This window comes from Plectropomus leopardus, chromosome 4, assembly GCF_026936395.1.
Source record: "Plectropomus leopardus strain MGB_pleo_1.0 chromosome 4, ASM2693639v1, whole genome shotgun sequence".
NCBI classification, from domain to species: domain Eukaryota; kingdom Metazoa; phylum Chordata; class Actinopteri; order Perciformes; family Serranidae; genus Plectropomus; species Plectropomus leopardus.
This window is the reverse complement of record NC_142179.1, coordinates 13,292,383-13,317,350: the sequence shown is the minus strand read 5'-3', so window position 1 is coordinate 13,317,350 and position 24,968 is coordinate 13,292,383. Positions and strand designations below refer to the sequence as shown.

General features: G+C 36.2%; 1 long non-coding RNA gene across 4 annotated transcripts in view; it reads right to left on the bottom strand.

Moving 5' to 3' along the window:
• The window catches only part of LOC121944542 (uncharacterized), a 63,660-nt gene that overhangs the window by 32,646 nt on the left and 6,046 nt on the right, over positions 1-24,968 (bottom strand). For 2 of the 4 annotated variants that reach the window (XR_006105915.2, XR_006105914.2), the window contains 2 exons: positions 24,756-24,826; positions 16,898-17,110 (listed from right to left, as the gene is read on the bottom strand). This is a non-coding gene — a long non-coding RNA (uncharacterized LOC121944542). Of the gene's footprint in view, positions 1-16,897; positions 21,665-24,755; positions 24,827-24,968 lie in introns of those variants that run through there. The other 2 variants (XR_015776415.1, XR_015776416.1) reach the window with 2 other exon arrangements.

Here is a 24,968-nt window from a genome sequence, read left to right as displayed (position 1 = left end):
TGTTTTTTTTCTCTTGTCATATTTTCGACGTGCTATTTTTGGCCTTTTGGGCTGTTTTTGGAAGTTTCTTCAACACTGTGTAACATAACATGCCTCTAAGTGTCAAATGAAGTGGTTTTCAGCTGTTTTTTGGACATGTCAAATTTTGACATTTTCGCCCTTACTATAGCCTTGCTTTTTTTGGTCATTTTATCAATGTGCTATTTTTTGGCTTTTTTGGTCTGTTTTTGGACGTTTCTTCAACACTGTATAACATAACATGCCTCTAAGTGTCAAATGAAGTGGTTTTCAGCTGTTTTTTGGACATGTCAAATTTTGACATTTTCGCCCTTACTATAGCCTTGGTTTTTTTTTTGTCATTTTTTCAACATCCTATTTTTTGGCTTTTTGGGCTGTTTTTGGAAGTTTCTTCAACACTGTGTAACATAACATGCCTCTAAGTGTCAAATGAAGTGGTTTTCAGCTGTTTTTTGGACATGTCAAATTTTGACATTTTCGCCCTTACTATAGCCTTGCTTTTTTTGGTCATTTTATCAACGTGCTATTTTTTTGGCTTTTTTGGTCTGTTTTTGGAAGTTTCTTCAACACTTTATAACATAACATGCCTCTAAGTGTCAAATGAAGTGGTTTTCAGCTGTTTTTTGGACATGTCAAATTTTGACATTTTCGCCCTTACTATAGCCTTGCTTTTTTTGGTCATTTTTTCAACGTCCTATTTTTTGGCTTTTTGGTCTGTTTTTGGACGTTTCTTCAACACTGTATAACATAACATGCCTCTAAGTGTCAAATGAAGTGGTTTTCAGCTGTTTTTTGGACATGTCAAATTTTGACATTTTCGCCCTTACTATAGCCTTGGTTTTTTTTTTGTCATTTTTTCAACATCCTATTTTTTGGCTTTTTGGGCTGTTTTTGGAAGTTTCTTCAACACTGTGTAACATAACATGCCTCTAAGTGTCAAATGAAGTGGTTTTCAGCTGTTTTTGGACATGTCAAATTTTGACATTTTCGCCCTTACTATAGCCTTGCTTTTTTGGTCATTTTGTCAACATGCTATTTTTGGCTTTTTGGTCTGTTTTTGGACGTTTCTTCAACACTGTATAACATAACATGCCTCTAAGTGTCAAATGAAGTGGTTTTCAGCTGTTTTTTGGACATGTCAAATTTTGACATTTTCGCCCTTACTATAGCCTTGCTTTTTTTGGTCATTTTATCAACGTGCTATTTTTTGGCTTTTTTGGTCTGTTTTTGGACGTTTCTTCAACACTGTATAACATAACATGCCTCTAAGTGTCAAATGAAGTGGTTTTCAGCTGTTTTTTGGACATGTCAAATTTTGACACTTTCGCCCTTACTATAGCCTTGGTTTTTTTTTTTTATCATTTTTTCAACATCCGATTTTTTGGCTTTTTGGGCTGTTTTTGGAAGTTTCTTCAACACTGTGTAACATAACATGCCTCTAAGTGTCAAATGAAGTGGTTTTCAGCTGTTTTTTGGACATGTCAAATTTTGACATTTTCGCCCTTACTATAGCCTTGCTTTTTTTGGTCATTTTATCAACGTGCTATTTTTTGGCTTTTTTGGTCTGTTTTTGGACGTTTCTTCAACACTGTATAACATAACATGCCTCTAAGTGTCAAATGAAGTGGTTTTCAGCTGTTTTTTGGACATGTCAAATTTTGACATTTTCGCCCTTACGATAGCCTTGGTTTTTTTGGTCATTTTATCAACGTGCTATTTTTTGGCTTTTTTGGCTGTTTTGGGCGTTTCTTTAACACTTTATAACATAACATGCCTCTAAGTGTCAAATGAAGTGGTTTTCAGCTGTTTTTTGGACATGTCAAATTTTGACATTTTCGCCCTTACTATAGCCTTGGTTTTTTTGGTCATTTTATCAACATGCTATTTTTTGGCTTTTTTGGTCTGTTTTTGGACGTTTCTTCAACACTGTATAACATAACATGCCTCTAAGTGTCAAATGAATTGGTTTTCAGCTGTTTTTTGGACATGTCAAATTTTGACATTTTCGCCCTTACTATAGCCTTGGTTTTTTTTTTGTCATTTTTTCAACATCCGATTTTTTGGCTTTTTGGGCTGTTTTTGGAAGTTTCTTCAACACTGTGTAACATGACATGCCTCTAAGTGTCAAATGAAGTGGTTTTCAGCTGTTTTTTGGACATGTCAAATTTTGACATTTTCGCCCTTACTATAGCCTTGGTTTTTTTGGTCATTTTTTCAACATCCGATTTTTTGGCTTTTTGGGCTGTTTTTGGAAGTTTCTTCAACACTGTGTAACATAACATGCCTCTAAGTGTCAAATGAAGTGGTTTTCAGCTGTTTTTTGGACATGTCAAATTTTGACATTTTCGCCCTTACTATAGCCTTGCTTTTTTTGGTCATTTTATCAACATGCTATTTTTTGGCTTTTTTGGTCTGTTTTTGGACGTTTCTTCAACACTGTATAACATAACATGCCTCTAAGTGTCAAATGAAGTGGTTTTCAGCTGTTTTTTGGACATGTCAAATTTTGACATTTTCGCCCTTACTATAGCCTTGTTTTTTTTCTCTTGTCATATTTTCGACGTGCTATTTTTTGGCCTTTTGGGCTGTTTTTGGAAGTTTCTTCAACACTGTGTAACATAACATGCCTCTAAGTGTCAAATGAAGTGGTTTTCAGCTGTTTTTTGGACATGTCAAATTTTGACATTTTCGCCCTTACTATAGCCTTGCTTTTTTTGGTCATTTTATCAATGTGCTATTTTTTGGCTTTTTTGGTCTGTTTTTGGACGTTTCTTCAACACTGTATAACATAACATGCCTCTAAGTGTCAAATGAAGTGGTTTTCAGCTGTTTTTTGGACATGTCAAATTTTGACATTTTCGCCCTTACTATAGCCTTGGTTTTTTTTTTGTCATTTTTTCAACGTCCTATTTTTTGGCTTTTTGGGCTGTTTTTGGAAGTTTCTTCAACACTGTGTAACATAACATGCCTCTAAGTGTCAAATGAAGTGGTTTTCAGCTGTTTTTTGGACATGTCAAATTTTGACATTTTCGCCCTTACTATAGCCTTGCTTTTTTTGGTCATTTTATCAACGTGCTATTTTTTGGCTTTTTTGGTCTGTTTTTGGAAGTTTCTTCAACACTTTATAACATAACATGCCTCTAAGTGTCAAATGAAGTGGTTTTCAGCTGTTTTTTGGACATGTCAAATTTTGACATTTTCGCCCTTACTATAGCCTTGCTTTTTTTGGTCATTTTATCAACGTGCTATTTTTTGGCTTTTTTGGTCTGTTTTTGGACGTTTCTTCAACACTGTATAACATAACATGCCTCTAAGTGTCAAATGAAGTGGTTTTCAGCTGTTTTTTGGACATGTCAAATTTTGACATTTTCGCCCTTACTATAGCCTTGGTTTTTTTTTTTGTCATTTTTTCTTCATCCTATTTTTTGGCTTTTTGGGCTGTTTTTGGAAGTTTCTTCAACACTGTGTAACATAACATGCCTCTAAGTGTCAAATGAAGTGGTTTTCAGCTGTTTTTTGGACATGTCAAATTTTGACATTTTCGCCCTTACTATAGCCTTGCTTTTTTTGGTCATTTTGTCAACATGCTATTTTTTGGCTTTTTTGGTCTGTTTTTGGACGTTTCTTCAACACTGTATAACATAACATGCCTCTAAGTGTCAAATGAAGTGGTTTTCAGCTGTTTTTTGGACATGTCAAATTTTGACATTTTCGCCCTTACTATAGCCTTGCTTTTTTTGGTCATTTTATCAACGTGCTATTTTTTGGCTTTTTTGGTCTGTTTTTGGACGTTTCTTCAACACTGTATAACATAACATGCCTCTAAGTGTCAAATGAAGTGGTTTTCAGCTGTTTTTTGGACATGTCAAATTTTGACACTTTCGCCCTTACTATAGCCTTGTTTTTTTTGGTCATTTTATCAACATGCTATTTTTTGGCTTTTTTGGTCTGTTTTTGGACGTTTCTTCAACACTGTGTAACATAACATGCCTCTAAGTGTCAAATGAAGTGGTTTTCAGCTGTTTTTTGGACATGTCAAATTTTGACACTTTCGCCCTTACTATAGCCTTGGTTTTTTTTTTTTTTTTTCAACATCCGATTTTTTGGCTTTTTGGGCTGTTTTTGGAAGTTTCTTCAACACTGTGTAACATAACATGCCTCTAAGTGTCAAATGAAGTGGTTTTCAGCTGTTTTTTGGACATGTCAAATTTTGACATTTTCGCCCTTACTATAGCCTTGCTTTTTTTGGTCATTTTATCAACGTGCTATTTTTTGGCTTTTTTGGTCTGTTTTTGGACGTTTCTTCAACACTGTATAACATAACATGCCTCTAAGTGTCAAATGAAGTGGTTTTCAGCTGTTTTTTGGACATGTCAAATTTTGACATTTTCGCCCTTACTATAGCCTTGCTTTTTATGGTCATTTTATCAATGTGCTATTTTTTGGCTTTTTTGGTCTGTTTTTGGACGTTTCTTCAACACTGTGTAACATAACATGCCTCTAAGTGTCAAATGAAGTGGTTTTCAGCTGTTTTTTGGACATGTCAAATTTTGACATTTTCGCCCTTACTATAGCCTTGGTTTTTTTTTTGTCATTTTTTCAACATCCGATTTTTTGGCTTTTTGGGCTGTTTTTGGAAGTTTCTTCAACACTGTGTAACATGACATGCCTCTAAGTGTCAAATGAAGTGGTTTTCAGCTGTTTTTTGGACATGTCAAATTTTGACATTTTCGCCCTTACTATAGCCTTGGTTTTTTTTTTGTCATTTTTTCAACATCCGATTTTTTGGCTTTTTGGGCTGTTTTTGGACGTTTCTTCAACACTGTGTAACATAACATGCCTTTAAGTGTCAAATGAAGTGGTTTTCAGTTGTTTTTTGGACATGTCAAAATTTGACATTTTCGCCCTTACTATAGCCTTGGTTTTTTTTGTCATTTTTTCAAAGTCCTATTTTTTGGCTTTTTGGGCTATTTTTGGAAGTTTCTTCAACACTGTATAACATAACATGCCTCTAAGTGTCAAATGAAGTGGTTTTCAGCTGTTTTTTGGACATGTCAAATTTTGACATTTTCGCCCTTACTATAGCCTTGCTTTTTTTGGTCATTTTTTCAACGTCCTGTTTTTTGGCTTTTTGGTCTGTTTTGGACGTTTCTTCAACACTGTATAAAATAACATGCCTCTAAGTGTCAAATGAAGTGGTTTTCAGCTGTTTTTTGTACATGTCAAATTTTGACATTTTCGCCCTTACTATAGCCTTGCTTTTTTTGGTCATTTTTTCAACGTCCTATTTTTTGGCTTTTTGGTCTGTTTTTGGACGTTTCTTCAACACTGTGTAACATAACATGCCTCTAAGTGTCAAATGAAGTGGTTTTCAGCTGTTTTTTGGACATGTCAAATTTTGACATTTTCGCCCTTACTATAGCCTTGCTTTTTTGGTCATTTTATCAACATGCTATTTTTGGCTTTTTGGTCTGTTTTTTGACGTTTCTTCAACACTGTATAACATAACATGCCTCTAAGTGTCAAATGAAGTGGTTTTCAGCTGTTTTTTGGACATGTCAAATTTTGACATTTTCCCTTACTATAGCCTTGCTTTTTTTGGTCATTTTATCAATGTGCTATTTTTTGGCTTTTTTGGTCTGTTTTTGGACGTTTCTTCAACACTGTATAACATAACATGCCTCTAAGTGTCAAATGAAGTGGTTTTCAGCTGTTTTTTGGACATGTCAAATTTTGACATTTTCGCCCTTACTATAGCCTTGCTTTTTTTGGTCATTTTGTCAACATGCTATTTTTTGGCTTTTTGGTCTGTTTTGGAAGTTTCTTTAACACTTTATAACATAACATGCCTCTAAGTGTCAAATGAAGTGGTTTTCAGCTGTTTTTTGGACATGTCAAATTTTGACATTTTCGCCCTTACTATAGCCTTGCTTTTTTTGGTCATTTTATCAACGTGCTATTTTTTGGCTTTTTTGGTCTGTTTTTGGACGTTTCTTCAACACTGTATAACATAACATGCCTCTAAGTGTCAAATGAAGTGGTTTTCAGCTGTTTTTTGGACATGTCAAATTTTGACATTTTCGCCCTTACTATAGCCTTGCTTTTTTGGTCATTTTATCAACATGCTATTTTTTGGCTTTTTGGTCTGTTTTGGACGTTTCTTCAACACTGTATAACATAACATGCCTCTAAGTGTCAAATGAAGTGGTTTTCAGCTGTTTTTTGGACATGTCAAATTTTGACATTTTCGCCCTTACTATAGCCTTGCTTTTTTTGGTCATTTTATCAACGTGCTATTTTTTGGCTTTTTTGGTCTGTTTTTGGAAGTTTCTTCAACACTGTGTAACATAACATGCCTTTAAGTGTCAAATGAAGTGGTTTTCAGCTGTTTTTTGGACATGTCAAATTTTGACATTTTAAGCCCTTACTATAGCCTTGGTTTTTTTTTTATCATTTTTTTAACATCCGATTTTTTGGCTTTTTGGGCTGTTTTTGGAAGTTTCTTCAACACTGTGTAACATAACATGCCTCTAAGTGTCAAATGAAGTGGTTTTCAGCTGTTTTTTGGACATGTCAAATTTTGACATTTTCGCCCTTACTATAGCCTTGCTTTTTTTGGTCATTTTATCAACATGCTATTTTTTGGCTTTTTTGGTCTGTTTTTGGACGTTTCTTCAACACTGTATAACATAACATGCCTCTAAGTGTCAAATGAAGTGGTTTTCAGCTGTTTTTTGGACATGTCAAATTTTGACATTTTCGCCCTTACTATAGCCTTGCTTTTTTTTTTATCATTTTTCAACATCCGATTTTTGGCTTTTTGGGCTGTTTTTGGAAGTTTCTTCAACACTGTGTAACATAACATGCCTCTAAGTGTCAAATGAAGTGGTTTTCAGCTGTTTTTTGGACATGTCAAATTTTGACATTTTCATTTTACTATAGCCTTGATTTTTTTGGTCATTTTTTCAACATCCGATTTTTTGGCTTTTTGGGCTGTTTTTGGAAGTTTCTTCAACACTGTGTAACATAACATGCCTCTAAGTGTCAAATGAAGTGGTTTTCAGCTGTTTTTTGGACATGTCAAATTTTGACATTTTCGCCCTTACTATAGCCTTGCTTTTTATGGTCATTTTATCAATGTGCTATTTTTTGGCTTTTTTGGTCTGTTTTTGGACGTTTCTTCAACACTGTGTAACATAACATGCCTCTAAGTGTCAAATGAAGTGGTTTTCAGCTGTTTTTTGGACATGTCAAATTTTGACATTTTCGCCCTTACTATAGCCTTGGTTTTTTTTTTGTCATTTTTTCAACATCCGATTTTTTGGCTTTTTGGGCTGTTTTTGGAAGTTTCTTCAACACTGTGTAACATAACATGCCTCTAAGTGTCAAATGAAGTGGTTTTCAGCTGTTTTTTGGACATGTCAAATTTTGACATTTTCGCCCTTACTATAGCCTTGCTTTTTTGGTCATTTTATCAACGTGCTATTTTTGGCTTTTTGGTCTGTTTTTGGACGTTTCTTCAACACTGTATAACATAACATGCCTCTAAGTGTCAAATGAAGTGGTTTTCAGCTGTTTTTTGGACATGTCAAATTTTGACATTTTCGCCCTTACTATAGCCTTGGTTTTTTTTTTGTCATTTTTTCAAAGTCTTATTTTTTGGCTTTTTGGGCTATTTTTGGAAGTTTCTTCAACACTGTATAACATAACATGCCTCTAAGTGTCAAATGAAGTGGTTTTCAGCTGTTTTTTGGACATGTCAAATTTTGACATTTTCGCCCTTACTATAGCCTTGCTTTTTTTGGTCATTTTTTCAACGTCCTATTTTTTGGCTTTTTGGTCTGTTTTTGGACGTTTCTTCAACACTGTGTAACATAACATGCCTCTAAGTGTCAAATGAAGTGGTTTTCAGCTGTTTTTTGGACATGTCAAATTTTGACATTTTCGCCCTTACTATAGCCTTGCTTTTTTTGGTCATTTTATCAACATGCTATTTTTTGGCTTTTTTGGTCTGTTTTGGGCGTTTCTTCAACACTGTATAACATAACATGCCTCTAAGTGTCAAATGAAGTGGTTTTCAGCTGTTTTTTGGACATGTCAAATTTTGACATTTTCGCCCTTACTATAGCCTTGCTTTTTATGGTCATTTTATCAATGTGCTATTTTTTGGCTTTTTTGGTCTGTTTTTGGACGTTTCTTCAACACTGTGTAACATAACATGCCTCTTAGTGTCAAATGAAGTGGTTTTCAGCTGTTTTTTGGACATGTCAAATTTTGACATTTTCGCCCTTACTATAGCCTTGGTTTTTTTTTTGTCATTTTTTCAACATCCTATTTTTTGGCTTTTTGGGCTGTTTTTGGAAGTTTCTTCAACACTGTGTAACATAACATGCCTCTAAGTGTCAAATGAAGTGGTTTTCAGCTGTTTTTTGGACATGTCAAATTTTGACATTTTCGCCCTTACTATAGCCTTGCTTTTTTTGGTAATTTTGTCAACATGCTATTTTTTGGCTTTTTTGGTCTGTTTTTGGACGTTTCTTCAACACTGTATAACATAACATGCCTCTAAGTGTCAAATGAAGTGGTTTTCAGCTGTTTTTTGGACATGTCAAATTTTGACATTTTCGCCCTTACTATAGCCTTGCTTTTTTTGGTCATTTTATCAACATGCTATTTTTTGGCTTTTTTGGTCTGTTTTTGGACGTTTCTTCAACACTGTATAACATAACATGCCTCTAAGTGTCAAATGAAGTGGTTTTCAGCTGTTTTTTGGACATGTCAAATTTTGACATTTTCGCCCTTACTATAGCCTTGGTTTTTTTGTCATTTTTTCAACATCCGATTTTTTGGCTTTTTGGGCTGTTTTTGGAAGTTTCTTCAACACTGTGTAACATAACATGCCTCTAAGTGTCAAATGAAGTGGTTTTCAGCTGTTTTTTGGACATGTCAAATTTTGACATTTTCATACTTACTATAGCCTTGCTTTTTTGGTCATTTTATCAACATGCTATTTTTGGCTTTTTGGTCTGTTTTGGACGTTTCTTCAACACTGTATAACATAACATGCCTCTAAGTGTCAAATGAAGTGGTTTTCAGCTGTTTTTTGGACATGTCAAATTTTGACATTTTCGCCCTTACTATAGCCTTGATTTTTTTGGTCATTTTGTCAACATGCTATTTTTTGGCTTTTTTGGTCTGTTTTTGGACGTTTCTTCAACACTGTATAACATAACATGCCTCTAAGTGTCAAATGAAGTGGTTTTCAGCTGTTTTTTGGACATGTCAAATTTTGACATTTTCGCCCTTACTATAGCCTTGGTTTTTTTTTTTTATCATTTTTTCAACATCCGATTTTTTGGCTTTTTGGGCTGTTTTTGGAAGTTTCTTCAACACTGTGTAACATAACATGCCTCTAAGTGTCAAATGAAGTGGTTTTCAGCTGTTTTTTGGACATGTCAAATTTTGACATTTTCGCCCTTACTATAGCCTTGCTTTTTTTGGTCATTTTATCAATGTGCTATTTTTTGGCTTTTTGGTCTGTTTTTGGATCGTTTCTTCAACACTGTGTAACATAACATGCCTCTTAGTGTCAAATGAAGTGGTTTTCAGCTGTTTTTGGACATGTCAAATTTTGACATTTTCGCCCTTACTATAGCCTTGGTTTTTTTTTATCATTTTTCAACATCCGATTTTTGGCTTTTGGGCTGTTTTTGGAAGTTTCTTCAACACTGTGTAACATAACATGCCTCTTAGTGTCAAATGAAGTGGTTTTCAGCTGTTTTTTGGACATGTCAAATTTTGACATTTTCGCCCTTACTATAGCCTTGCTTTTTTTGGTCATTTTGTCAACATGCTATTTTTTGGCTTTTTTGGTCTGTTTTTGGACGTTTCTTCAACACTGTATAACATAACATGCCTCTAAGTGTCAAATGAAGTGGTTTTCAGCTGTTTTTTGGACATGTCAAATTTTGACATTTTCGCCCTTACTATTTCTTTGGTTTTTTTTTTTTATCATTTTTTCAACATCCGATTTTTTGGCTTTTTGGGCTGTTTTTGGAAGTTTCTTCAACACTGTGTAACATAACATGCCTCTAAGTGTCAAATGAAGTGGTTTTCAGCTGTTTTTTGGACATGTCAAATTTTGACATTTTCGCCCTTACTATAGCCTTGGTTTTTTTTGTCATTTTTCAACATCCGATTTTTGGCTTTTTGGGCTGTTTTGGAAGTTTCTTCAACACTGTGTAACATAACATGCCTCTAAGTGTCAAATGAAGTGGTTTTCAGCTGTTTTTGGACATGTCAAATTTTGACATTTTCGCCCTTACTATAGCCTTGCTTTTTATGGTCATTTTATCAATGTGCTATTTTTTGGCTTTTTTGGTCTGTTTTTGGACGTTTCTTCAACACTGTGTAACATAACATGCCTCTAAGTGTCAAATGAAGTGGTTTTCAGCTGTTTTTTGGACATGTCAAATTTTGACATTTTCGCCCTTACTATAGCCTTGCTTTTTTTGGTCATTTTATCAACGTGCTATTTTTTGGCTTTTTTGGTCTGTTTTTGGACGTTTCTTCAACACTGTATAACATAACATGCCTCTAAGTGTCAAATGAAGTGGTTTTCAGCTGTTTTTTGGACATGTCAAATTTTGACATTTTCGCCCTTACTATAGCCTTGCTTTTTTTGGTCATTTTATCAACATGCTATTTTTTGGCTTTTTTGGTCTGTTTTTGGACGTTTCTTCAACACTGTATAACATAACATGCCTCTAAGTGTCAAATGAAGTGGTTTTCAGCTGTTTTTTGGACATGTCAAATTTTGACATTTTCGCCCTTACTATAGCCTTGGTTTTTTTTTGTCATCTTTTCAACATCCTATTTTTTGGCTTTTTGGGCTGTTTTTGGAAGTTTCTTCAACACTGTGTAACATAACATGCCTCTAAGTGTCAAATGAAGTGGTTTTCAGCTGTTTTTTGGACATGTCAAATTTTGACATTTTCGCCCTTACTATAGCCTTGCTTTTTTTGGTCATTTTATCAACATGCTATTTTTTGGCTTTTTTGGTCTGTTTTTGGAAGTTTCTTCAACACTGTATAACATAACATGCCTCTAAGTGTCAAATGAAGTGATTTTCAGCTGTTTTTTGGACATGTCAAATTTTGACATTTTCGCCCTTACTATAGCCTTGGTTTTTTTTTTTGTCATTTTTTCAACGTCCGATTTTTTGGCTTTTTTGGTCTGTTTTTGGACGTTTCTTCAACACTGTATAACATAACATGCCTCTAAGTGTCAATTGAAGTGGTTTTCAGCTGTTTTTTGGACATGTCAAATTTTGACATTTTCGCCCTTACTATAGCCTTGGTTTTTTTTTTTATCATTTTTTCAACATCCGATTTTTTGGCTTTTTGGGCTGTTTTTGGAAGTTTCTTCAACACTGTGTAACATAGCATGCCTCTAAGTGTCAAATGAAGTGGTTTTCAGCTGTTTTTTGGACATGTCAAATTTTGACATTTTCGCCCTTACTATAGCCTTGCTTTTTTTGGTCATTTTATCAACATGCTATTTTTTGGCTTTTTGGGCTGTTTTTGGACGTTTCTTCAACACTGTCTAACATAACATGCCTCTAAGTGTCAAATGAAGTGGTTTTCAGCTGTTTTTTGGACATGTCAAATTTTGACATTTTCGCACTTACTATAGCCTTGGTTTTTTTTTGTCATTCTTTCAACATCCGATTTTTTGGCTTTTTGGGCTGTTTTTGGACGTTTCTTCAACACTGTGTAACATAACATGCCTCTAAGTGTCAAATGAAGTGGTTTTCAGCTGTTTTTTGGACATGTCAAATTTTGACATTTTCGCCCTTACTATAGCCTTGCTTTTTTTGGTCATTTTATCAATGTGCTATTTTTTGGCTTTTTTGGTCTGTTTTTGGACGTTTCTTCAACACTGTATAACATAACATGCCTCTAAGTGTCAAATGAAGTGGTTTTCAGCTGTTTTTTGGACATGTCAAATTTTGACATTTTCGCCCTTACTATAGCCTTGGTTTTTTTTTTTTTGTCATTTTTTCAACATGCTATTTTTTGGGTTTTTTGGTCTGTTTTTGGACGTTTCTTCAACACTGTATAACATAACATGCCTCTAAGTGTCAAATGAAGTGGTTTTCAGCTGTTTTTTGGACATGTCAAATTTTGACATTTTCGCCCTTACTATAGCCTTGCTTTTTTAGTCATTTTATCAACGTGCTATTTTTTGGCTTTTTGGTCTGTTTTGGAAGTTTCTTCAACACTGTGTAACATAACATGCCTCTAAGTGTCAAATGAAGTGGTTTTCAGCTGTTTTTTGGACATGTCAAATTTTGACATTTTCGCCCTTACTATAGCCTTGCTTTTTTTTGTCATCTTTTCAACATCCTATTTTTTGGCTTTTTGGGCTGTTTTTGGAAGTTTCTTCAACACTGTGTAACATAACATGCCTCTAAGTGTCAAATGAAGTGGTTTTCAGCTGTTTTTTGGACATGTCAAATTTTGACATTTTCGCCCTTACTATAGCCTTGGTTTTTTTTTTTGTCTTTTTTTCAACATCCGATTTTTTGGCTTTTTTGGTCTGTTTTTGGACGTTTCTTCAACACTGTATAACATAACATGCCTCTAAGTGTCAAATGAAGTGGTTTTCAGCTGTTGTTTGGACATGTCAAATTTTGACATTTTCGCCCTTACTATAGCCTTGCTTTTTTTGGTCATTTTATCAACGTGCTATTTTTTGGCTTTTTTGGTCTGTTTTTGGACGTTTCTTCAACACTGTATAACATAACATGCCTCTAAGTGTCAAATGAAGTGGTTTTCAGCTGTTTTTTGGACATGTCAAATTTTGACATTTTCGCCCTTACTATAGCCTTGGTTTTTTTTTTTGTCATTTTTTCAACATCCTATTTTTTGGCTTTTTGGGCTGTTTTTGGAAGTTTCTTCAACACTGTGTAACATAACATGCCTCTAAGTGTCAAATGAAGTGGTTTTCAGCTGTTTTTTGGACATGTCAAATTTTGACATTTTCGCCCTTACTATAGCCTTGCTTCTTTTGGTCATTTTATCAACGTCCTATTTTTTGGCTTTTTTGCTCTGTTTTTGGAAGTTTCTTCAACACTTTATGACATAACATGCCTCTAAGTGTCAAATGAAGTGGTTTTCAGCTGTTTTTTGGACATGTCAAATTTTGACATTTTCGCCCTTACTATAGCCTTGGTTTTTTTTTTTTATCATTTTTTCAACGTGCTATTTTTTGGCTTTTTTGGTCTGTTTTTGGACGTTTCTTCAACACTGTATAACATAACATGCCTCTAAGTGTCAAATGAAGTGGTTTTCAGCTGTTTTTTGGACATGTCAAATTTTGACATTTTCGCCCTTACTATAGCCTTGGTTTTTTTTGTCATTTTTTCAACGTCCGATTTTTTGGCTTTTTTGGTCTGTTTTTGGACGTTTCTTCAACACTGTATAACATAACATGCCTCTAAGTGTCAATTGAAGTGGTTTTCAGCTGTTTTTTGGACATGTCAAATTTTGACATTTTCGCCCTTACTATAGCCTTGGTTTTTTTTTTTTATCATTTTTTCAACATCCGATTTTTTGGCTTTTTGGGCTGTTTTTGGAAGTTTCTTCAACACTGTGTAACATAACATGCCTCTAAGTGTCAAATGAAGTGGTTTTCAGCTGTTTTTTGGACATGTCAAATTTTGACATTTTCGCCCTTACTATAGCCTTGCTTTTTTTGGTCATTTTGTCAACGTGCTATTTTTTGGCTTTTTTGGTCTGTTTTTGGACGTTTCTTCAACACTGTGTAACATAACATGCCTCTAAGTGTCAAATGAAGTGGTTTTCAGCTGTTTTTTGGACATGTCAAATTTTGACATTTTCGCCCTTACTATAGCCTTGGTTTTTTTTTGTCATTCTTTCAACATCCGATTTTTTGGCTTTTTGGGCTGTTTTTGGAAGTTTCTTCAACACTGTGTAACATAACATGCCTCTAAGTGTCAAATGAAGTGGTTTTCAGCTGTTTTTTGGACATGTCAAATTTTGACATTTTCGCCCTTACTATAGCCTTGTTTTTTTTTGTCATTTTTTCAACGTCCTATTTTTTGGCTTTTTGGTCTGTTTTTGGACGTTTCTTCAACACTGTGTAACATAACATGCCTCTAAGTGTCAAATGAAGTGGTTTTCAGCTGTTTTTTGGACATGTCAAATTTTGACATTTTCGCCCTTACTATAGCCTTGCTTTTTTTGGTCATTTTATCAACATGCTATTTTTTGGCTTTTTTGGTCTGTTTTTGGACGTTTCTTCAACACTGTATAACATAACATGCCTCTAAGTGTCAAATGAAGTGGTTTTCAGCTGTTTTTTGGACATGTCAAATTTTGACATTTTCGCCCTTACTATAGCCTTGCTTTTTTTGGTCATTTTATCAATGTGCTATTTTTTGGCTTTTTTGGTCTGTTTTTGGACGTTTCTTCAACACTGTATAACATAACATGCCTCTAAGTGTCAAATGAAGTGGTTTTCAGCTGTTTTTTGGACATGTCAAATTTTGACATTTTCGCCCTTACTATAGCCTTGGTTTTTTTTTTTGTCATTTTTTCAACATCCGATTTTTTGGCTTTTTGGGCTGTTTTTGGACGTTTCTTCAACACTGTGTAACATAACATGCCTCTAAGTGTCAAATGAAGTGGTTTTCAGCTGTTTTTTGGACATGTCAAATTTTGACATTTTCGCCCTTACTATAGCCTTGGTTTTTTTCTCTTGTCATATTTTCGACGTGCTATTTTTTGGCATTTTGGGCTGTTTTTGGAAGTTTCTTCAACACTGTGTAACATAACATGCCTCTAAGTGTCAAATGAAGTGGTTTTCAGCTGTTTTTTGGACATGTCAAATTTTGACATTTTCGCCCTTACTATAGCCTTGGTTTTTTTCTCTTGTCATATTTTCGACGTGCTATTTTTTGGCATTTTGGGCTGTTTTTGGAAGTTTCTTCAACACTGTGTAACATAACATGCCTCTAAGTGTCAAATGAAGTGGTTTTCAGCTGTTTTTTGGACATGTCAAATTTTGACATTTTCGCCCTTACTATAGCCTTGCTTCTTTTGGTCATTTTTTCAACATCCTATTTTTTGGCTTTTTGGTCTGTTTTTGGACGTTTCTTCAACACTGTGTAACATAACATGCCTCTAAGTGTCAAATGAAGTGGTTTTCAGCTGTTTTTTGGACATGTCAAATTTTGACATTTTCGCCCTTACTATAGCCTTGGTTTTTTTTGTCATTTTTTCAACGTCCTATTTTTTGGATTTTTGGTCTGTTTTTGGACGTTTCTTCAACACTGTGTAACATAACATGCCTTTAAGTGTCAAATGAAGTGGTTTTCAGCTGTTTTTTGGACATGTCAAATTTTGACATTTTCGCCCTTACTATAGCCTTGGTTTTTTTTGTCATTTTTTCAACGTCCTATTTTTTGGCTTTTTGGTCTGTTTTTGGACGTTTCTTCAACACTGTGTAACATAACATGCCTTTAAGTGTCAAATGAAGTGGTTTTCAGCTGTTTTTTGGACATGTCAAATTTTGACATTTTCGCCCTTACTATAGCCTTGGTTGTTTGGTCAAGCATTCATTTACTGTCGCTGTTGTCACTTTTGCAGCCATTTTTTCATGATTTACGATAGGCTCGCAGAAGCTTGAGGTGAATTGATTGGGTCAGGTGAATTTAAAGAGGCATTGGTCCTGGTATGGAAGCAGCTCAGAACTAGAGCTGGAATATATAAAAGAATAAGAGATTACACTTTCATCATATTACATGACAAAATGTGAAAAGCCACTTTGTCAAAAGCCCGCAGCGCTAGGATACAAAAAACAAAAGAAAAACAATGCATATCCCAGGTATTACCTATAGTTAAGACTGCATCCCAAACACCTACTTAATCTGAATATGAATGCTTTTACAACCTCATCTAACCACAGCTATTATTACAGAGAGGAATATAGTTCTCCTTATATTATATTATATTATATTATAATAACAGTCATCTTTTACTGTCAGGAAACCAAATAAACCCATCTGGTCTATAATGAAAAAAAACTTCTAGTTCTACCAAACAGTTTTTCTTTTCTGTTCTCTTTTTCTTTGTGCATTTGTTTACCAATGGAAGTGTTGTTGATCATGGGGCCCTCAGCTTTTGTATGATATATCTGAATTGCCTTTTTGCCTTGCCTTGCTTTTTTTTTGTCATTTTTTTCAACGTCCTATTTTTTGGCTTTTTGGTCTGTTTTTGGACGTTTCTTCAACACTGTATAACATGACATGCCTCTAAGTGTCAAATGAAGTGGTTTTCAGCTGTTTTTTGGACATGTCAAATTTTGACATTTTCGCCCTTACTATAGCCTTGCTTTTTTGGTCATTATTTCAACATGCTATTTTTTAAAAGGTTTTTGGGACGTTTTTGGATGTTTATTTAACACTGTATGACATAACATGCCTCTATGCTGTAAACTAAGTGCTTTTCAGCTGTTTTTTGGACATGTCATATTCTAACATTTTTTCCATACTTTAGCCTTGCTTTTTGGTCATTTTTTCAACATGACTAAAAAAATCACTATGATGTTTTCTGTCATTTTTTTTCGACACGCTATATTATGATGTTTTTGGAAGTTTTCGATATTCTACACTATCATGTTTCTTTACATGCTATACTATGTGGTTATCAGCTGTTCTTTTACATATCATATTTGACATTTTTCGACATACTATACTATGTCATTTTTTGGACACGCTTATCATAATGTCCTTGTTACGTGCAAGGCAGGATGAGGACCCAAAATGCAGAGCAAACAAAAAGGGAGCCAGAACTACAAACTACAAGCGAGCTTTAATGCTGAAGTTTATCCACAAAGAACCAACAGGTGAACAAAAATACAAAGTACAAATAAAACATGAACAAAACTAGACTGAAACAAACCAGGTTGATGAAAAGAACTAGGGTGAAGAACAGGGCAGGAATATGGCAGGGAGAGCAGGAACGAAACAGCAGGGACAACAGGGACGGCAGGGACAACAGGAACACTGCGAGGAAAACAGACAAACTGTCAAAGGAGACAGGGAAACACAGGTATATATTCAGAAACGGACTAATCAAGACAATGACACAGCTGGGTAGGTGGACACAGGAGCAGGAGGGAAACACAGGGACTGCTTAACTAAAGAAGGTGTGACTGGGAACTCTTGGCTGGAGCAAATGAGACTCGAACAGAGAGAGGTGTGCAGGGGATACTGACAGGGAAGGACAGACAAGACTGATAAAACAGGTAAAACAAATCAGGGAAACAGTCAGAGGGACACAGAATCGGGGAAACACAGAGACAGGGAGAGAGACATAGAGACACAGAAAGACAGAGAAAAAGCACGGTGATACACAAGGATTAAAATTACAAAATAAAACAGGAAACAGAACAACAGTAACTAGAAACAAGGAAAAACTAGAAAACAGAAAAACCCAAAACAAAGTCCAAAGTATAACAAAACCCCAAAACCATGACTGCTTTATTATAGCATGTCTCAACATGTCATATTTTGACATTTTTCAACACATTATACTCTGTTGTTTTCTGTAGTTTTTTCGACATGCTCATTATAATGTTTTTGGCTGTTTTGGCTGTTTTTTCAACTTGCTATGAAATGTCTCAAAATGCGTTTTCTCATGTCAAAGAAGTAGACTTCTTTGGACCATTTTTTCACATGCTATAGTATGGCAATTTTCAACATGCTATATTATGTTTTTGATGTTGAAAAGTCTACTTTTTTGGACCATTTTTCGACATGCTATACTACAGCATTTCTCGACATACTTCTCAAAAAGTTGACTTTTTCATATAATTTTTTGAGGTGCTATACAATGGTGTTTTTCTACCATACTATGATGTTTTTTGATGTTGAAAAAGTCGACTTTTTTGAACCATTTTTGACATGCTATACTATGGAGATTTTCAACATGCTATACTTTGACATTTTTCAAAATCAAAAATGTAAACTTTTTTTCGGACAATTTTTTGACATGCTATACTACGGCATTTTACGACCTGCCATGCTACACTATACTATACCATACTAAGAACCTAAGGTTGTTTTTTGCATTTTAAAGCTACTCATTAGGGCACTGTATCTCATTTTCCCCACTGGAAGTCACTCCAGAACCCTGCCGCCCCCGTGAGTTTACCACAGAGGAGTTGTTTTTATTATATCCACTCCATTTATATTATATTACATTAATGATGGTAGAGTAAAACAAACTAAAGCCTACAAAATAACTATGAAAGATAAGCACCATCTTGAAACAAACACTGGACATAATGATCTTTATGAATGTGGGATTTATAGAAATAGTTTTACCATAATTCATAACAACCACAAAGAGATGCAACAGAACTGCAGAGAGACACAAAAAATCACAGACACAAAATAACCAAATGAGACACAAGTCTTATTTGTCTCAGAGACAAATTACTCAAAAATAAACATTATCTCAAAGAGACACAAAATTACCTCAGAGACATAAAATTAACTCAAAGAGACACAAATTTAAATAAAAGGGACATAAAATTACTTTAAATGACACAAAATTACCTAAAACAAACACAAAATGACTACAAAGAGACATAAAACCACAAAAAGATGCAGTATATAACAAGACATAGATGCAAAACAATGACACAAAAGGGGACCAAACAGTTATTGTGTGTTAATTGCTCCAATGTAATTAAGGTGGGGTGGCCTTTTGTATAACTGTGCCCAGGGGCTCCTAGTCTAATAATCCACCCCTGAGAATACCTAAACATTTGGTAACTGATTGCACATTATTTGTGCAGTGTCTCAGTCAGAGATGCAGCTAAGAGTTTTTGAGAGAGAAGAGAGAGAAACCTAGCATTATTTGATAAATTGAGGTTACTGTACACTCTCTATTTCCTGAACTGAATCCAAACGAGACAGCTGTAATGTTTCTTTGTGGCTGCATACACTAATACCTTAATGTATCTGATAATCTAGAAGTAAGTATGAGTTGCTTTTTAATTAGCAGTTGTTGTAGAAACACTGTGTGCTGCAAATCTTTCTGGTGTAAAGCAGTAGCAGTCACTCATGACCCAATATTATGACCTGTCGATCCAAGAGCTCGACAGCTCTTTTTCCTGCCAGCAACAGTTACAGAGGGCAGCCTGCCAGAATTTCAACAATCCTAGCAGCCACCCAGTCAGCTAACCAGCTAACCAGTCATCCAGGCATTAAACCCTCTAGCCAGCCTTTAAGTAAACCATGTAGTCATTCATGCAGCCCCTGCCCCCACCAATCCAACACAGCTCTAATCTACTCTGGCCGGAGCCCGGCAGTGCTCATTTAGAGTGCCCTGCAATCTGTGGTCACAACAAGCTTAGCCAAGCGCTAATCCTCGCCGTCCCATCATTATCCCTGCACTGATACTGATACTGCTGCTGCTCTTAATGGCACACATCCTAGAATATTTTTATGCATTTTTTTCTGCGAAAAAAACTGCTGCAGCTACAACGAGACAATAAGGATGAAAGAATAGACAGAAAAACAAATGGAAAAGATAATTACTTGCCTTGCAAAAAAAACAGATTCAAGTAAAGTTAAAATACAGGGACACACACACACACACACACGTGCACACATATAACACGCACCTACTGAGTAGGTGGCTCTCTATGAGTCATTAATGGAGGTCAATAGGCCTCTTAATGGTTGTTCACCATGTTGGTTGGTTAGTCGTTAATGTGTCATCGTTTAAGCACATATGAGCTTGATAGTGGAGTTTTTGTATCTGTTTTACAATCATGTCATTGTGTGTGTGTGTGTGTGTGTGTGTGTGTGTGTGTTGGGTGGGGGTTGTAGGTGTGTTTATGTGTGTTAGTCAGTCTATACGGGGTGCAGGGACGTAGCTTAATATTTATAGATTTACATGAAGTGTATATTTTATTAGATAATTCCAATATTTTTCGACTGCTAAAATTATAGCACTTTAATGCCAGTAGTTTATTTCTGGCAAAGTCAAAAACACATTTAGGCTTTCATTTAGGGAAAAAGAATTCGAAGAAATAATGTCAAATTATTACCTGACTTCACACCTTTGAATCTGCCCACTCCACTGAGTTTGACCTGACTGATTTTGGCCTGGCATCATGATATTTTTGAGTTAAAAAAATAAAACAAAACAACCAATCAGCACCATGTGCAGGACTAATGCTGTTGTCAAGAGGTGCGCTGGAACCAATGAGGAGTAATAACAACAATGACACGGAGGTAAGACAGATGCACACTGCGATGCGCTGACAGGGGTGAACAAGGAAGGGGCCTGAAAGGTTTTGTAAATATGCCGGTTGGGGTGGTCGATGAGTTACAAAACCTCGGACTATACCATGGAGTAACATGTTCGGAACTGAGTGAACTGTGTGTGAACTTTGAGTCAATTTAAGGCACATCCTCACCAGGTTTATTTTTTGGGGGGATGGGAACAGAGCATAATGAGTTGAGTATTCTGTCTGATATCAGGCAAGTCAAATAACCCTTTTTAATTTTTTTATCTTAGATTATTTTGTGAAACAGAACTATAAAGTGTTGCAACAGCTGATAAAAGCTGCCCGCGACAGTTATGTTTCAGTCAACAATTGTAATGAGAAACCTGAGCTTGTCTTTCTCTATCTGATATAAGGGACACATGATTAAAAAACTATTCAGATGGTTATTGTGAACTGCATATGTGCAGTGCTGGAATAGAAAACTTGACTATTATAGCAACAGTAACTAATTGGGGTTGGGCTTTGTTAAAGGTCAGTTGGGGAACTCGTGACCTCAGTATTGCAATGTTTCTAAAATCCTGACTGTGACCCTGACAGTGCATCTGTCTGTCTGCCAGGTTTTCCCTAATGCTGTGTGACTGTGGATGCTCACTAGTTCTTTCTATAAATGCCTTTAATCCTCGACTCTGAGGGAAAACAGTCTTCCTGGGGAGATGCATAGCTCATTGTTGCTCTAAACCCGCCTCAACAGACTGCTCTTCACAATGTATTAGAATATTATAAAAAAAAACAAAAAAAACACGGGATTTAATTTAGCCAGCGTTATTGTATTGACACTTTTGTTAAGTATTATAATGGTCTACAAAGCCAAACCTCTGTTGCAACTTGCAGTTAAATAGTGATTTATTTCTAAAAAGTCTGAGCTCATAAATAACCACAGTGGTAATCTTTGCATTGCCGAGGATCTGTGCAGTTTAACGGCCTGCAACAATCATTCACACCGCACCGTATGTCTTGTCCACTCAACAATATCTGCTCCACTTCATATTAAGCTGATTAGGTCTTGCGGTAATCTGGACGTTGGCCAAAATTCAGTGCAGAGCAGACATTATTGCCTTGTCGAATACATAAAGGCACACTGGAGACATTTTATCCTTGTAAGAAGCACATTAACACAACCCAAGCACTTAAGCTGCACTAAATGTACCTTTAAGGCATTTAGGTGGCCTTGCTGTGAAGTGGAGAGACCCGTAAAGGTGTAAACAATGAAATAGGCCTCCGTGCTGCTGCTGCCGTTATTGAGTCATGAAGCCTGGCAGCCACAGAGACAAAGACAAATGTAAAATTCAGAGAGATTAAAATAGAGAGAGGGACTTAAATTATGACATTATCCAGATATAAAACAGAGCGGATTAACCAAAAAAACAGAGTTAATCACTGTGTATGTGTGATTATGTAAGTGTATTTTCATCCATGTTTCTGAGAAATATAATACCCACATTCATACAAAACTCAAAGTGTCACTTCAAACATTCCATTAGCATTAAATCTGCATTTTTTTTCCATGAACTTTAACCAGGAATCCATTCAAATTTCCTTGAATGGTTACGATATGATGGCTCGCGGAGGGGACACGGAGCACACTGAACACTGTTGTGGTGATAACAACCTATCCTTGTATGATTTTGAAGCATGCATCATTCAGCTCAAACTTCTCAGAAGCCGAGAAGAATCCAGCTGAAGACTCTCAGCGTGGATTCACAGGAACAAGGGCGAGAGCAACTGTCTCTCATGCTCTGAAAAAAAAAAGCCTTGGGCTGTGAAGAAGCAGCAAGAGGAGTATACCTCTGAGACTTCTGATGGCAGAGTGAGCAGGAAAAAGAGCCAAGCCTTGTTCTGCCGTTATAAGCCCTGTGCTGCATATATAGACGAGCGAGCAGGGGAGAAATTGGCAGTGGGAATAAGGGCAAGACGGTGTAAATTTGGAGCACAAAAGGCTTAAGGGGGCACTGTGCATGCATCCCTGTGGCCCCGCACACACACATACAGTGCAGCATGCACGGGGCTTAAGAGGTGGCTGAGGAGAATGACTGGCGAGGAGATCAAAACAAAGCCCACGGGTGATGTTGGAGGGGAGCTCGGGGACTTGGGACGGAAGTTTGCTCCTCATCTGCCGGTCACATGCACATTTGGACGTGCACAAGCTCACACACATATTCCAGAAGTCTAAGAGCATAATGACCATACGAGAAGGAGAGATAACCCCCCCCAAAAAAGGACTCACCACCAAGAGAGAAAAGTCAAACCCACATGCATTCATGCACACATACATACACACAGCATGAGGCTCTAACTGGCTGATATTGCCAGGAGTGCAAGGATAATCCTGTGAAAGTGTGTTTGTGTGGAGAAAGTTAGTTTCAGTGGCCAGGAGAAAACACCCTCCAAAAAGTTGAGAGAAGATGCCAATCAAGTTTACACCACAATAATCTGTGACCTGGTTTCTGAATGCTGTCAGCCTGTTTGAGGGCTGAGACTCACAACAACACATCCAATTACCTACGTTTCAGGGCATTTCAACATTTTCTGTAAACATGCCTACTATTTTCATAGTCACAGTTCAGAGCTACAATTGGCCCAATTCGTACGCCATATTGCTGTATATATGGTCTGGAACAAATAGTGTGAGTAGATTTTGCAAAAGGCTTCAGTGTGTGATGAAGTCTCCCTCCAACAGCGTAGGTGCAGCGAGTAGCAGGAAAATGTGGTGATAATTTACTGAGAACCAAAAAGTCAGAATTTATGGGAGTGCAGCTCTCAGTAATGGTGTCATCCCATGAGGAGCCCAGAGTCACGACTGGGGCGACAAAGATATAAATGGTAAATGTCATCTGATTTATGATTTCGCATATGTTGTTAATTTTGCACAGGACAGACTAATCAGTGCGTTTGAGTATAAACAACTCCCTCCCAAAGCTGTAAACCCGAGTGGCTCGACTGCTCTGTTGCTGTGGCCTTCTTGAATAAAAGTGACTACAGAAGTGATTTTGTGGAATTGACAGTGGCTATAAAAATACCAATTTGAAAGCTATTTTGAGAGCTTTAGCCTGGCTTTCTATCTCTCAACAAGATGAAGCACAAAAGAAGATATGGGCTTGTGTACAATATTTTCTGAAGTCTTCAGTTCCTATATAGTATTATACTCCTCTTTCTACTGATATATATGTTTAACCTTTAAAATGGCACAGCAAGCTACTCTAAAAGTCTCACTGTGGTCCAACTCGTGTCTGTCCTCAGAGAGGGTGGGGGGTGCTGCATCCAACAAGTTCTGTAAACCATAAACTGTATATGAAGATGGAGAATGCATCTTCACCTTCTCTCACTTTACAAAAATGAAGGCAACATATCCCAGATATAGGCGGTGCTGTCTTTGTAACCACGTTTGGAGCCACGTTCAGGGAAGCAGTAAGGAATGGAGCCACATTCACGTCTGACCCAATCCTGAGCAGCACCATCAACTGACCCTTCTCCAGTAACTTTTCCATTTCCTGTTTTCTGTATTTCTTAGATACGCTATGTGTTAGGCTCTTCTACAATTAAAGAAAATCACATTTTGAATATGGTTAAGAGATGTGGTTGGGGGACCTGTTAAAGCTACACTTTGTTAGTGTCACAAACTTCACAGATAAATTACCTGGTATATCACAGCTTAAGTTATCTAGTGTTAGCAAACCACTGGCCGTTAGCTTAAGCATAAGTTTGCTACATCAAAAGGAGTAAGCCTATCAGATCAAAAATGTCAGGAAGGTTTGTTTGTTCCTTATTTCTGTGGTAATGTTAAAGATGATTAGAAAGGACAAAAAAAAGGCTAATGCTACTTTATTTATATTATTTCCACGTGGTTATGTGCTGCCCCAAATTATTTTTTGTATTATTTTTTTGGATATAGCCTAAAGGACATCTAGCAACCCACTGGGACTATATCCTATCATAGGCTGTAGTTCTCGCGGTTGACTTCTTGAGTGGTTTAACACCATGTTTCATTTTGTCAAGTTTGTCAGACCTAGCAACAGTAACTAAGGGGGGCAGGACTTTGGACTTTTCCATTTTACAGCATAAAATTATTTCTATTAAAACTTATGGGAAAAAGGGAAACTTAAACAAACATCAGCGTGATACAAAGCACCTAAAATGACAGAAACCATCTTCGGGATCATTTTATTTCACGTGTACTTTGATTTTGTAGAGTGGTCAATGTTCTATTCACTAAGGGGGCGGGTTTATGAGCTATACTGTAGCCAACCGTCAGGGGGCAATCGAAATGTTTAGCTTCTCTTTTAGAGAGCTGTCATGTCATCCATCTTTATTTTGGCTGAAACCAACAACCCGACATTAAAACCCACCTCATGCAGTTGTTGCAGACTTCTCCGTCAAGCTCTTCTCTGTCACCTTTTCATGTGCAAAACGTGGTTTCCTTTAAAGAGAGATTTTCCAGAGGTCATTTTCCCAATAAACACAATAATCATGTCTTATTGCTGAGCAGCTTTTTCATTGGAACAGCTCTAAACACTTTTGCCCTCAGAACAGGTGGTAGTCTCTCTGAGACCCAAAATGTT